Here is a 12,494-nt window from a genome sequence, read left to right as displayed (position 1 = left end):
TGTGTGTGTGTGTGTGTGTGTGTGTGTGTGTGTGTGTGTGTGTGTGTTCCTGTTGCTTTGCATTGCAGCCCCTCAGGGCCCAGTATGAAAGCCCCCCACTAATGTTCAAACATGCATTTGACTTCATCCGTCAATCTTAATGCTGGCTAAGGCCAGCCGTTACAAGCAGGACGTTTACTGTGATGTCCTCCAGTTTTCTATCTGAACCCCTGACCCTGTTGTGAATGTTAGGAGTTCAAAAGAAAAGCATTTCGGTTGGATAACATAAATAGCTTACTATTCATGTATGACAAAGAAAAGCAAAAACAAATATCCTCACATTTGAGAAGCTGGTATTATTATCTGTAGACTGACACATTATCTAATACACTAATCATTTCACCTCTACACTTATTTCCTAGATTTATATAATATTAAACATGCTTGATACATGAAACACTGGCAGGGGTAAGATTGAAATGCAACTATCAGGAATCCATAAAGAAAGTACAATTTGTAAATAGCATTAAAGGTGGTAAAGTATTATAACTATATGGACCTAAAGCACACGTGTTACAATCCTTAAAAAATAAGGATATTCTGGAAATTAAAGCACTGGAACATTACAATAGATACAGTTTCATAAACGTGAAGTGTTTTCATCATAAGCTTCAATATCGGTTTGAAGTTGAAGACACTAAATCTTTGCAACGCACTGCAGATAAGAAATAATTTGCTGCATTACTATTGCGCAAAAAAAAGGAAAACAATTGTGGATTTAATTGGCTCATTTTGCACTGTCCCTAATATTGACCAATTACAAATGTGAATAGGCGGGGCTTGAATGTCGACCCTTTTCTTCCTTCGTTTGTCTGGTGGCAGAGGGAGGGGTATGCGCTGACTGTTGTTGTCTGTCGCTGCTGGGGACAGAGAGCTGCCAAGGTCGGTGAAAGTACAGCTGAGACCAACATTACATCCTCAAAAGTACTACTCCAAGAGACATACAGGTACGTGTTTGTGTTAAACCAACTTTTATTCGTGTTTCGTGGACGTTGGAGTTGGATTTACTTCACCTGGTGTGCCAAGTTGTGTATCCCCGTCAAATCAGTGACTGTCAAACGAGCTCACATGGGAAGAGATGCCGGGGGAGGACTTGCTAGCCTTGCTAGCTAAAACTACCCGCTTTTGGGCGCTGAAATTAGTTACGTGGTGGTATTAAACGTTGTGCAAGCGTGTGAATACATGTAGTTAGCACTACGTGTACCCTATTTATTCTGTCTGACTATTTCATTCAGGATATATTCTTTGCTGGACGGCAGTGCCCCAGCTAACAGGCGGACTGGCTAGCCAGCAAACTTAGCTTGTAAGTAGCAGCCGAATTGGAGCCACATTTGAGTTTCCCCGTTTTCAGTTTCCATAATGATTTGGTTATTGCTTTATTTCGACCCTCAATCGCTTGAATGAATGAATGAATGAATGAGTGGGTGGGTGGGTGAAGTGAAATACTTTGAGACCCCGGTTTGCTTCAAGTTATAACAATTTAACAACTGTTTCCATCCGCTATCACCGTGTTCAAACAACTTTGTAGACTAGTGTCAACCACAAACTGACATCGATGTGCTGTTCACTTACTGGCAGGTGGTTGTAACAAAATATGAGTTTCCCTTCTGCTCTTGTAATGTGAGATTTTCTTAACGTGTTTTACCAATATAAGAGATCTTTTATCCTAGTGTAGTTATTGTTGTTGTGTTCTCGGTTGTAAATGCCCGACAGCAGCAGCTGTTTCTTTCTCTTTTCTTGATATGAGTCAATGAGTGACTTTTTTTTTTGCCCCATGGGATATTATTGGAGTACATACGTCATTATATCCAATAACAGCAACCTTGGCCATGGTTCATTCGGTTCAGTATTATGAGTCACTGCAGTGCTGAGGAGTGGTGGTAATGTTACCCAGCACAATTCAGTATGTGATGGAGGAGGATACAGTTACATAGTTGTTGGTATTGATTCTTTAAGAAATCAGTCATGACTAAGGATTTTCTCAAAACCGAGTCCACATTGGTCTTAAACACAGCAAACCAATGTGTTCGAACCAGTTACCTATCTAATGCTAGGGGTCTTGGAAAGTGTCAGGACTTACAATTAGTAACATATTTGTTGCCAGTTTTACATTTAACGTCAGCTTGAGACACCAAATGTTGGTGGTTCTGAGGAATGTGCTTTATTGTCGCTCTCAATGCACTGAAATGGCGCTCTTTTGTTAGAGAGGACATACAGCGACAGCTGCACTCCTCAACAACAGTGTGTGTGTGTGTGCACATGTGTGTTTTGTCTCAGTCGGTGTGCCAGCCCGTGCTTGCAGCATTTCTGTAATGCTGCTTGAATTGTGTGACTTGTGGATGAACCTGATCTCTTACTGAGGAATTTGAATTGCTTTGCATGTTCTTTTCATGGCCTAGTCTAGCTGTGTGCCTCAGTATTCACTTAAACACTGTGGAGACATGTTAGGGCACATAGAGCTTCGTATAGCCCCAAAAGAAGAAAAAAGCCAAGTCAACTATAAGCAGCGATCGCATATCATTTGGCACAACCACGTGTAAACGTGTCCCAGCAGACTGGTTTGGCAAGGATTACTGTACTCACCTGATAATCCTTTGTTACAGGTGTACGGCTAATGTGAACTGACTAATCAGTTTATGTTGGGTTTTGCGTGGCGCGTGTGAACCATGTAAAGGTGTCAGATGCTGCGCTAAAGCGATGTGGTGCAGCAAATGAGAGAACACTGAAAAGAGCAAAGACATGTCACACTTTACAAATGGGTCTTGGCAGAGGCTGAATGCAGTGTGTTTGTGTGTGACTGTGTGTGTGTTTGTGTTTGTGTTTGTGTGTGTGTGTGGCTGAAAGTCTGCTTGACCATTGCTCTGGCAGAGCAGGAGCTGTTGGATTGCAGTTTAACGTCTTGTAGTTTTGTTCTCTCGCCGCTCAGTGTTTGCGTCTGTGACAGAAAAACAGGATATGACGTCGCACAGTCTTTGTGTTGCATCGCAGTGTTTCTATTAAGTACTGCTAGGCTGCCACAACTTCTGCAGAATATACACTATGAAAGGAATGTATAAACCATAGACAAGAAGATGTTTAGCATTATTATTTTGATCACTATAAGACACGGGCGTAAAGCTGTAAAGTTTTACCACTGCAACCCCCACACTAATCAAAACAGAACCAAAATATGTATTGATGTCATACCTAAAACAAAACTACACATGAATGCATTTAATACATCACTTTTGGTGAATATGCCTGCTGGCGTCAATGCTACCCTTCTCATGATTGAATCATGGTGACTGCATTACAGTCGTATCACACAGAGGCATCCAGCTGCTGCTTTAACGTCTCACCAGGCCAGATAAAGGTAATGTGATATTCACACTTAGGCTGTGCTCAAACTCCAAATGCTTGCAGCAGCAGTTTTTGTTTGTTAAAGTCCAACTATGAATCACAAGCTGCTTTGTGACACTATATGAGAATTTCCAAAGGATTTCCTTCCAGTGCTGCACATTGTGCCAAGTCTAATATCTGATTTTAGGTTTTAGCTGAACAAGCAGTGTAAATCCATTTTATATCATTATTTCTCTTTTGTTGCCAACTGAGGTTATGCAGCAGCACGGCAAGGCTGTCTCTGGCACATTGGATCACACATTTGTTTATGCGTGTCAGATTATAGTTCCTCCTCCTGTGTTCATTCAACTGAATGACAAAGTCTCTATGTATCAAGAGAAAACAATTAGAAAGTAACAACCGTTATTTTTAAGCAAAAGCAAGTAAGGCAGCCGTTTACAGGTACGGCAAAGTCACGGTCTCAACTACAGTGACTAAAATGAAATATGTGAGGCCTCAATCATCTTGACTTTGTTCATTTGTTAGTTCATGGCTTTCAGGAGAAGCTCTCATTACACTTATTTGAATCATTATTCCATTCAGACGAAACAAACTGGCTACGAAGTCCCTCTGCTAATAGCTCTTAGTGCTCGGCTCCTCTCCTGTTGTCAACGACTAATCATCCAGTTTAGTGTGGACCACCAGCCACCGCTGACTCAGCCAATCCTGCCATCTGGGCTGGAACAGAACACACAACAGACTTCTCACTGGCTCTGGAACCACAGATGCTCAGCTAACTGTGTGTGTGTGGGGGGGGGGGGGGGGGGGGGGGGGTGGGGGTGGGAAGTTGAACTGTATACAGTAACGAGAAGACAGACAGAAGAAAAGGAGTTTGAAAAATTAAGGTAATAAAATTATTTATTCTCCAACATATTGCTACAACCATATGAGGGCATTTAATTTCAGTCAAGAGGGCCAAAGTGGGTTGGACCGATGCTGGGGTGTACTAATAACAATGGATGCACTTGTTATGACACGCTCTTTGTTTTTATTTATTGTTTATTTGTAATATGGATCCAGGACTCTGGAAAGCAGTATTGATGCTCAGTGGGATTATCCTGATGAAATTCAGTTAACTAAACTATGCACATCAATATGGCTGGGTATCGTTTAACAAACTACGATGCCAGTACCAATACAAGTACCCTTAAATCAGAATCAGAATCAGCTTTACTATATGCATATAAAATGTTGGTGTGAATGCAACTTAAGAAAAAAATGTGTGTGTGTGGGGCTTTATGACTAGTAATCACTATCCATAACAGGACATTTTTAAGACATTTCACAGTAAAAAACTAATGATGGCTGTATTCCATTGATCAGGTTCTCGACCTCGGCATGATGGCTCACTGCCCCACTGTCATGGCTTAATGGGACATTTGAATACTAAACGTTTTTGTGAAAAACGGCCAATGACTCAGGGCTATCATTTTAGCTGTAATAGTGTACCCACTTACACAAGGAGCCTTTTCAGTCTCACAATTTGCCAAAGCAAGATTATTAAATCTCAGCTGTTAGAACAGCTTATCGCTTAAAGGTGTATTACACTTAAACCACCGGCATTCAATGTTCACCAGAGAAAAATGTCCTTCAGTAAAAAATGTCCAATATTTGTATTTATTGTCGGCTGGCCTCGATCCCCTCCTATTTTTATTTGTCAGGAAGTTGGTTATGTGTGTAGTCAACCATGGCTGTGTCACAGTACAGCACCAAATCAATCTCTGTCTGCTCCGAGTTCCTGTTTCACCTCAAAACTACCCGTCTGTCTGCCTCTCTATCTGTCTGTCAGTCCGCCTGTGAGAATAAGTGTGTGTGGAACTGTGCTGCTTTATGACCCCGTACACTTCCCGCTCACGTTTCACTTTCTACACTCGCATCCTGTCAGCGGGACAACAGTTCTCTGTAAGTCTGTGTGCTGTTTCACTGTGCTCTCACTGGCTACTCCAGTCCTGTTCAGTTTATTACCCTCAAGTGCTCCAGTATTGCTGTTACTATCTTTTCTTTGGTTTGTGGTAATGTTTGCTCGTGTAACGACATAGACTCTCCACAGAAATCATTTAAGCTTGTTCTATTATAGGAAGCGGTTTTCTTTTAACTAAATAAGAGGGATTCAAATCCTCTTTTAAAACATGTGTGGCAATGTTTAAAGGTAGTTTTTTTTTCAAGATGTATACATTTTACAGTGGCTGCTTTGAATATGGAAGTCCCTGTTCTCCTTGTTTTATCACTTTCATTCTTATTAGCCTTGTAAGGGCTCATGCTGCATCTTCTCAGATAAGTAACCTGTTGTTTGAAACCTAAATGGTGGTGCGACTGGGTCATTTAACATGCACACCATCTGTCCCATCCATTTCAAACTACTTTGATGAAGCGGCTTCTTTGCTTTGGTTTATTTATGCACAAATGCCCAGAGCATCATGCTTTCTAGGCCACTGGGAAATTGGAAAGCTTTGGAAAACGTGTTGCTGTACGAAACTGTTTGAAAGTTAAAAACTACAGGACGAAGAGATCCACAGATTGAATTAGTACCCCCCCCCCCCCCCTTTCACTCTTTGTCAATTACTACTTAGTAATCATATTTATGCTGCACAGGCACTACCAATCAGAAACGTTGCTCATATTTCTGTTTACAGAGTTGACTACCTTTTTTAACAAACGGTCAATGTTGTCGCACTTCTGCTGTCACGCTTTATGGTTTATGAAGTGAAATTACCTGCAAGCCACTTCTCTTTTTCTGGCACGATGCTGCCGCCACATTTAGTTGGAATGTAAAAACATTTTTGATACAAATGTGCATTAGAGGAGTGCACTAGGGCAGCTCAATTATGGCAGAAATCCTAATCACAAATATTTTGGTTGATATTGAGGTAACGATTATTTGGCACAATTATTCATTGACTTTGGAGCATCAAGCATTTAGAAGTAACTAAAATCATTTTAAAGTTAAATGCATCAATCTGGTGCACGTAGAGAGCAAAATGAAGAGGCTAGATGTATGAAGAACTTTGTGCTCTTTCATACAATTTTTGTCAAGCGTAGATATTAATGACGAGACAAGACGAGGTCCTTGTCTTAAGACGGGTCAGGTGGGTCACTGACAGCCTCGGTTGATTGCACAACTCTAGAGTGCACCAGTAGCTGAACGTATAAAACACGATATTTAACCTTGTCAGAGATCGGAGAGCTGACTGTGTGCCACCTGCTGTTTTGCATCTCCACAGCTGGCAGAAGGATCTTGGCCTCTGCCTCTGACTGGCTTTTTCTTTTCTTTTTTGCAATTCAGCAGCACTCTCACTGATCTCAGCAAGTGCAGGAATCCAGAGATTTACAGCTGTTTATTGTTCATGACAGGGCGTGAGAGCAGAAATATCAGGATGTTTAAGAGGACAGCCGTCTTGCTTTAGTGACACAGAAAACCAGTGGAGTGAACAAAACAAACTGCTGTGTGTGTGCGCGTGCGTGCGTGCGTGCGTGCGTGCTGCAAAGAAATGGCCTCAGCTCTCATCCTGATCACTGTGTGCTGGCATTGTGATGATTAATGCAGATTTTTAGTCCTGAAAATTTGACTACATCATTATTTGGATGTGCAGAGGGTGTTGCATACGTGGTGAAACTACAACATATAACTACGCATGATGTTAAGATATAAATCTTCAGTTGTTCCTGAAATAAGTCACATTTGACAAAGGTTCACACTGTCAATAGTCAGAGTTCCTATTCTCTCATTGTGTGTGCTGCTTGTGCTTTGTACTATGTGTAAACGAGTGTGTGTTGAACTAGACTTTAACGTAATCTACAGCATGCAGACTCAGAGCAAAGGTAACAAAGTAAAGCAGTGTAAGGAGGCCCTGATATGTTGCATGACTCGCTGAGCGAGTGCACTTGATCTTGGCGTCGGTCAAGCCAACAGACTTGTCTGGTGACAGAAACCAAAGGCATGGCCTGTAAAGGTCAAGTATCGTCTACTAGACCAATGTGAAGTGTTTAGCACTGAGCCAGAACGCCATAAATAGGTCTGCTTTCACAAGGAACACCCCTACGCCCCACTCTGCGTTGGTATAGCCTGTTTTTGCAGAAATGACCTGGAGAGCATTTCTCTGAGCTGTGAACAACATTGTCAGCATCTTGCACCCCCTTTCTCAGGTTCACACCTGTAGCTGGCTTCATTTGTTGCATTTTAGTTCTGGTTTGGTTCCTCTTCACACTCACTTCTTACAGACGAACCAAGAAGAGTTATTCATGAAGTTATTCAGACTGACAGGTAACTCATTAATTTTGGCTATTGTCATATTGCTTCAGCAGGGAAATTGAATTCCAGTTACTGACAGCGGTTTATGCAGCTGTTTCTGATGTATATGTTTATAGTCTTTGGTGTCATTGAGAGCTGATGAAGAAATAAAAGATTGTAAGCATTCTTAGATGCATCGCGATTCTCTCTTGAAAGATTATGACTCGATACACAAAATTCAATAATCGGCATTATGATCGCCAGTAACAATTCTGTGACACTGGGCTGCCCCAAAACGCAGCAGATGTAATACGTGTAACTTGTTAACTTTCTAAGCTGGGCTAAATACTAACAGAGTTTTGGTGAGGGTGGCTGAGCTCGAGCTGCTGAATATGGATGCGACCTGACCGGCACCCCCTGGCTTAAAAGCTAAGTTAGGGAAGCATTTAGCTTCTTCTTCCGCCTGACTCGGAGAGGACGAAGCAAATCACAAAGTGATCGTGTAGGATTTGCACCCCTACTGAGTCATTGAGAATCTGAGCTTTTGCGCTATGTTGCACACTTTGGAACTGAGATGCAACATTCACGACGACGTTTATACGGACACAGCGATACTCTACAACCAAAGCAAAGCTGACGTCATGGAATCAATGAGGAAAGGATGGTAGTAACACGCTCTGTGTGACATCATGTGTCACCGCTCTTTGTCACTGTATGTATAGTTTTACCACATGTTCCAGAAAGTGTTATTTTTGTACCAGAGCTGAATGCTCATTGCCTATAACAGGGGGATTTGTTTGAAGAGAAGTCTTTATTATTTATTAGTGAGTAAGGGCAGCTTGTTCTGTCATATGACTCAGAACATGCTGACTTCTGCCTTTTTACTACAGGATGCTGCAGCAAGCCCCATTTTCTTTCTTTTCTTGTTGGTTCTCTTTGCGATGCTGGAAATGTAACCCTCCAGTTGACAAAGCTCTTCTATTTGTTACTAATATTGAATTCATTGAAAGATAATGGAATATTTTAATTATGAATCATTACAATAATGCAGTGTTTTAAAAATAGCAGATGGTCAGAGTGACAAAAAATAAGTCGCGTATCAAAAAAGTTAGATATTTTGATAATGGTTTTATAATGGCTTTGTAGCCCTCTGAAGCAGAATCGACTTGAATCGTGACGTGCCGAGAGATTCCCACCCCTAACACACATGATGTTTTACTGTGGGATCGCAGCCATCTTTTGACCTATTAATCAAAGAAAAACCCATGTTGCTTTGTATACATGGCCCGATAGCCCACAGATCAATAGATTGCTTGCTGAACAGATATCATGAACAGCAGATGGATTTATTAGTAGTTCAACTTTTGAAAAGACGCTTAAAATACAAATCCACTATCATAAAATGCTGTGGTTAGTTAGTTTGCTAACCGTGTTTGAACCGCACCGTGACACTCTTTTAGGCCCACTCGGTTCGGTTGTTTGGTCTCCTTGAGGATTCAATGAACAGCTTTTTACAGCAGCCCAAACAAACAGTACTAACGGAACCAAACCTCAGTAAAGTTGTTAACTTTAATGCTCGACAATAATTGCAAAATCAAATATCACAATATTGATGATATTAAGCTACTCTACTTCTATGATATCCAGACAAGAAAACAATGAGTACTCGGTATTAATCGTGCTGATATTGAAAATGCAGGTAAATTAATTCATTGATTCACTTAGCTTGAACAGGCTATCAAAGGAATAGTTCAACATTTTAGGAAATTTGTTAATTAGCTGTCTTGCTTTCTTAGTTTGATAAACTTGAAATATAAAAAGCCCAATTAATGCTTGTATGAGGTGTTGTGTGCCAGACTGTCTCTTAGCCAGGCTCAATGACTAGTTCACCTCCTTCCAATGCAGGAATGTATCCACCTTTGAATAATTTCAGTTATTAAATTACCTTTCTTCTAAAAACGTCAAAGCAGACTTCATTTATCTGCAAAAAAGTCAGAATTTGTTGATTGGATCATATTAGGTAATATTTATGGCAGTAGCACATCTGTCTGAGTATATTAGTTAGGGTCCTTTTGCTACCAGGGTCACGGTGGCTTCTGTTAGCCAACAGTTGTGTTAGTCCACCCAGCTAGTGGTGGAGATTGCTTGATGCTCTCGCACAAACACTCGGCAACACTAGTTCCACACAAGACTCTGTCCCACGCAGACATGGTTCCCTTTGTATCTACTGTGCTGTGGACATGCAGGGCTTGGCAGAACAGAAGTGGCATTGAGCAGAGACGTAGGAGGAATTCCTCCGCCCGGAGTCCCACTCTACGTAGCAGTGGCTGCTAGCAGCAAGACAGCCTCCTCCTCAAATACCAAACACCCTCCTTAACTTTCCTACTTGCATTTCGCCTTGATTTCTTTTCCCCTTGTATTGTTCTCGACAGTCCGTCTCTCTCCATCCCACCCTCTCTTTCTCAGCATTGACAGAAGCTCTCCGAGTTGTTTACTACGTCTCCTGACCCCTCCCCCTGTTGCCATTATCGGCATCCCGCTCTCTCTCCCTCTCCCTCCACCATAGGCCAGATGTGGCGGAGGGATAGTGGTGAGTCTGTAAATGAGCAAGTGTAAAGCGAGGCAGCCGGCCCAGCTGACTGCACCAGAGGGCACGCGGAGCCAGCAGCTGAACAGACTAGACTCAGTGCTGTGTGACTGTTTGATATGCTCTGGTTTCAGCATTTCAGAGTGCAACCAACTACTTAAAAATGAGCTGTGCTTGGTGTACGAGTCCTAACGGCGAAATAGTTCTTCAGTGTGCGTAGAGCGCTTAAAGCGCGGCCAGTGGACCAGAACAGTGGACTCCTGTGCTGGTATGTGAAGTAGACTGTAAGAGGGAAGGGTAAAGAGTGTCAGCGATGCAGCAGAGGGAAGCAAGCCTGCCATTGTGGTGGCAGGTTTCCCCTTCTCCACCCAGACCACCCTACCGCCCCCCAGCCCGTGTCCATATTAGGGCAAAACTCAGCCAACCTCCCCTGGAGCTGAGCTCAACCCCCCCAACATGCCCTGCTGTCACATTTGCTCCAGCGAAGGCAGCCTGAGGCAGCTCCCCTAACCCCATTTGAAGGCCTGTTTTCCTGGCCAGTCAAAACGGCACAAGGGTTTTAAAAATGGATGCAGGAGGCCGAGACAAATCTTGTTTTCTTTGAAAGTGGCTGCCTGGTGTGTTTGTTTTTGAGTGGCTTGTAGTGTTTGGGCTTAACTTGAGCAGAGCTTGACCATATGCCACTTGGTGATCCCTTCACTCTGAAGTGCAACCTGGTTTCATATGTGCATACATCTTTAGTTTGTTTTCCCAGGATAATAGAATCCATAGTCCTGGCTGCGTAAGTGCCAAGCTCTACTTATTCTGCAATAATAAGTTATCTATTTTAATCACAGTTAATTCTACTGACTAGGGTTGGGCAATATTATATCGATATCGTGATGCGAGTCTAGATATTGATTTTGGACATCATAATATGGCAAACGTGTTGTCTTTTCCTGGTTTTAAAGGCTACATTACAGTAAAGTGATGTTATTTTATGAACTCATCAGACGGATCTAGCTGCTCTATTATTTTACCCACTTAGTCATTATATCCACATTACCGATGATTATCTATCAAAAACGTCAGTGTAAATATTTTGTAAAAGCACCAATAGTCAACCCTACAATATCTTCCCAACATCGATATTGAGGTATTTGGTCAACAATATTGGGATTTCATCACGAAATATACCTAGTTCTTAATATTTTGACATAATCGTCACATCTTCATTTCAGGAAATTTGATTATTAAACAGAATATTTCTGATATAATAAACTAAATCTTGTCAGTAGTAGTTTTAAGGATATGTTGTAAGCTGCTTAGAGCTAGTGTTAGAAAGTTACACGGGTCATAATTCATCTCTATTTTATATTGCTGTGAAAACATCCCCTTCGAACAAGAATCATTTTCACAGGAGTCAGGACATCATAGATAGCTTCATATCAATTCCTATGGTTAAGAAACTGACTTTATATAACTACGGTTATGGTAAAATCGGTGATTCCCATCCTTCCTAATCATCACTTGATATGTCTTTCATGATTGTTTTAAGATAAAAAACTTTCTGCAGCACTCACAGATTCTACGTGAGTAGATCTTCAGTACGTTGGAGGTAGGGGCTCATTTGTATAGAGACTCAGTGCCAACTTTATTCATGTATTTGAGGGTGTAAATGCTCACTAACAAGACCAAATAACTAGTGAAAACAGAAGCAGTCTGTATGAAAACATTGGCGGTGAGAGGCACACTAGTTAAACAATTGGTTTGTGCTTGCCAGTCATTTTCCTAGAGATTCCCAAACAAGTTATTTTGGGTCATTGGTGTTGATTTTGGTTTCCTTTGGTTTATACAAAGTCCCTCTCAGAGGAAACGGGTTGACTTTACAGACATAAGAAGTGCTGGCTTAGTGCACAGACATTTTAGACCGAGAACACATTCACTCGTTTAGCTGTAACCTAATCGCACATGAACACACACAGTGACCAAGGATCTGTTGAACTGAGTGTTAAACTGTGTGTTGAAACGTCCACGCCTCCATTATTACGCTTTTTGAGTCAGACGTCCAGTCAAGCATCAATGTGAAAACCCAAATATAGGGATTAACGGCAGGGTTCAATACTTGCATCACTTTTTGGAGTCACAGTTCAATGCGTTTCTGGCACAAAGATCTTTTCTTTGTTTTGGGCCATAATTCACGCTGCAATGGTAAAGGCAGAAAACTCTCAAACATGGAATTATGATCAAAAAACAAACTCAAATAGAACTTAACGCACTGTG

At 41.6% G+C, this 12,494-nt stretch overlaps 1 protein-coding gene across 4 annotated transcripts in view; it reads left to right on the top strand.

The window, feature by feature from the left end:
* Positions 1 to 874: 874 nt before the first annotated feature.
* The window catches only part of fam49a (family with sequence similarity 49 member A), a 37,096-nt gene continuing 25,476 nt past the window's right edge, over positions 875 to 12,494 (top strand). For 3 of the 4 annotated variants that reach the window (XM_031872769.1, XM_031872763.1, XM_031872766.1), the window contains exon 1: positions 875 to 986. The gene's annotated coding sequence lies outside the window, so the exon portion shown is untranslated. Of the gene's footprint in view, positions 987 to 4,193; positions 5,320 to 12,494 lie in introns of those variants that run through there. The other variant, XM_031872767.1, reaches the window with a different exon arrangement.

This window comes from Anarrhichthys ocellatus, unplaced genomic scaffold (assembly GCF_004355925.1).
Source record: "Anarrhichthys ocellatus isolate YVR2014 unplaced genomic scaffold, GSC_Weel_1.0 scaffold66, whole genome shotgun sequence".
NCBI classification, from domain to species: domain Eukaryota; kingdom Metazoa; phylum Chordata; class Actinopteri; order Perciformes; family Anarhichadidae; genus Anarrhichthys; species Anarrhichthys ocellatus.
This window is presented reverse-complemented; position numbering and strand designations above follow the sequence as displayed.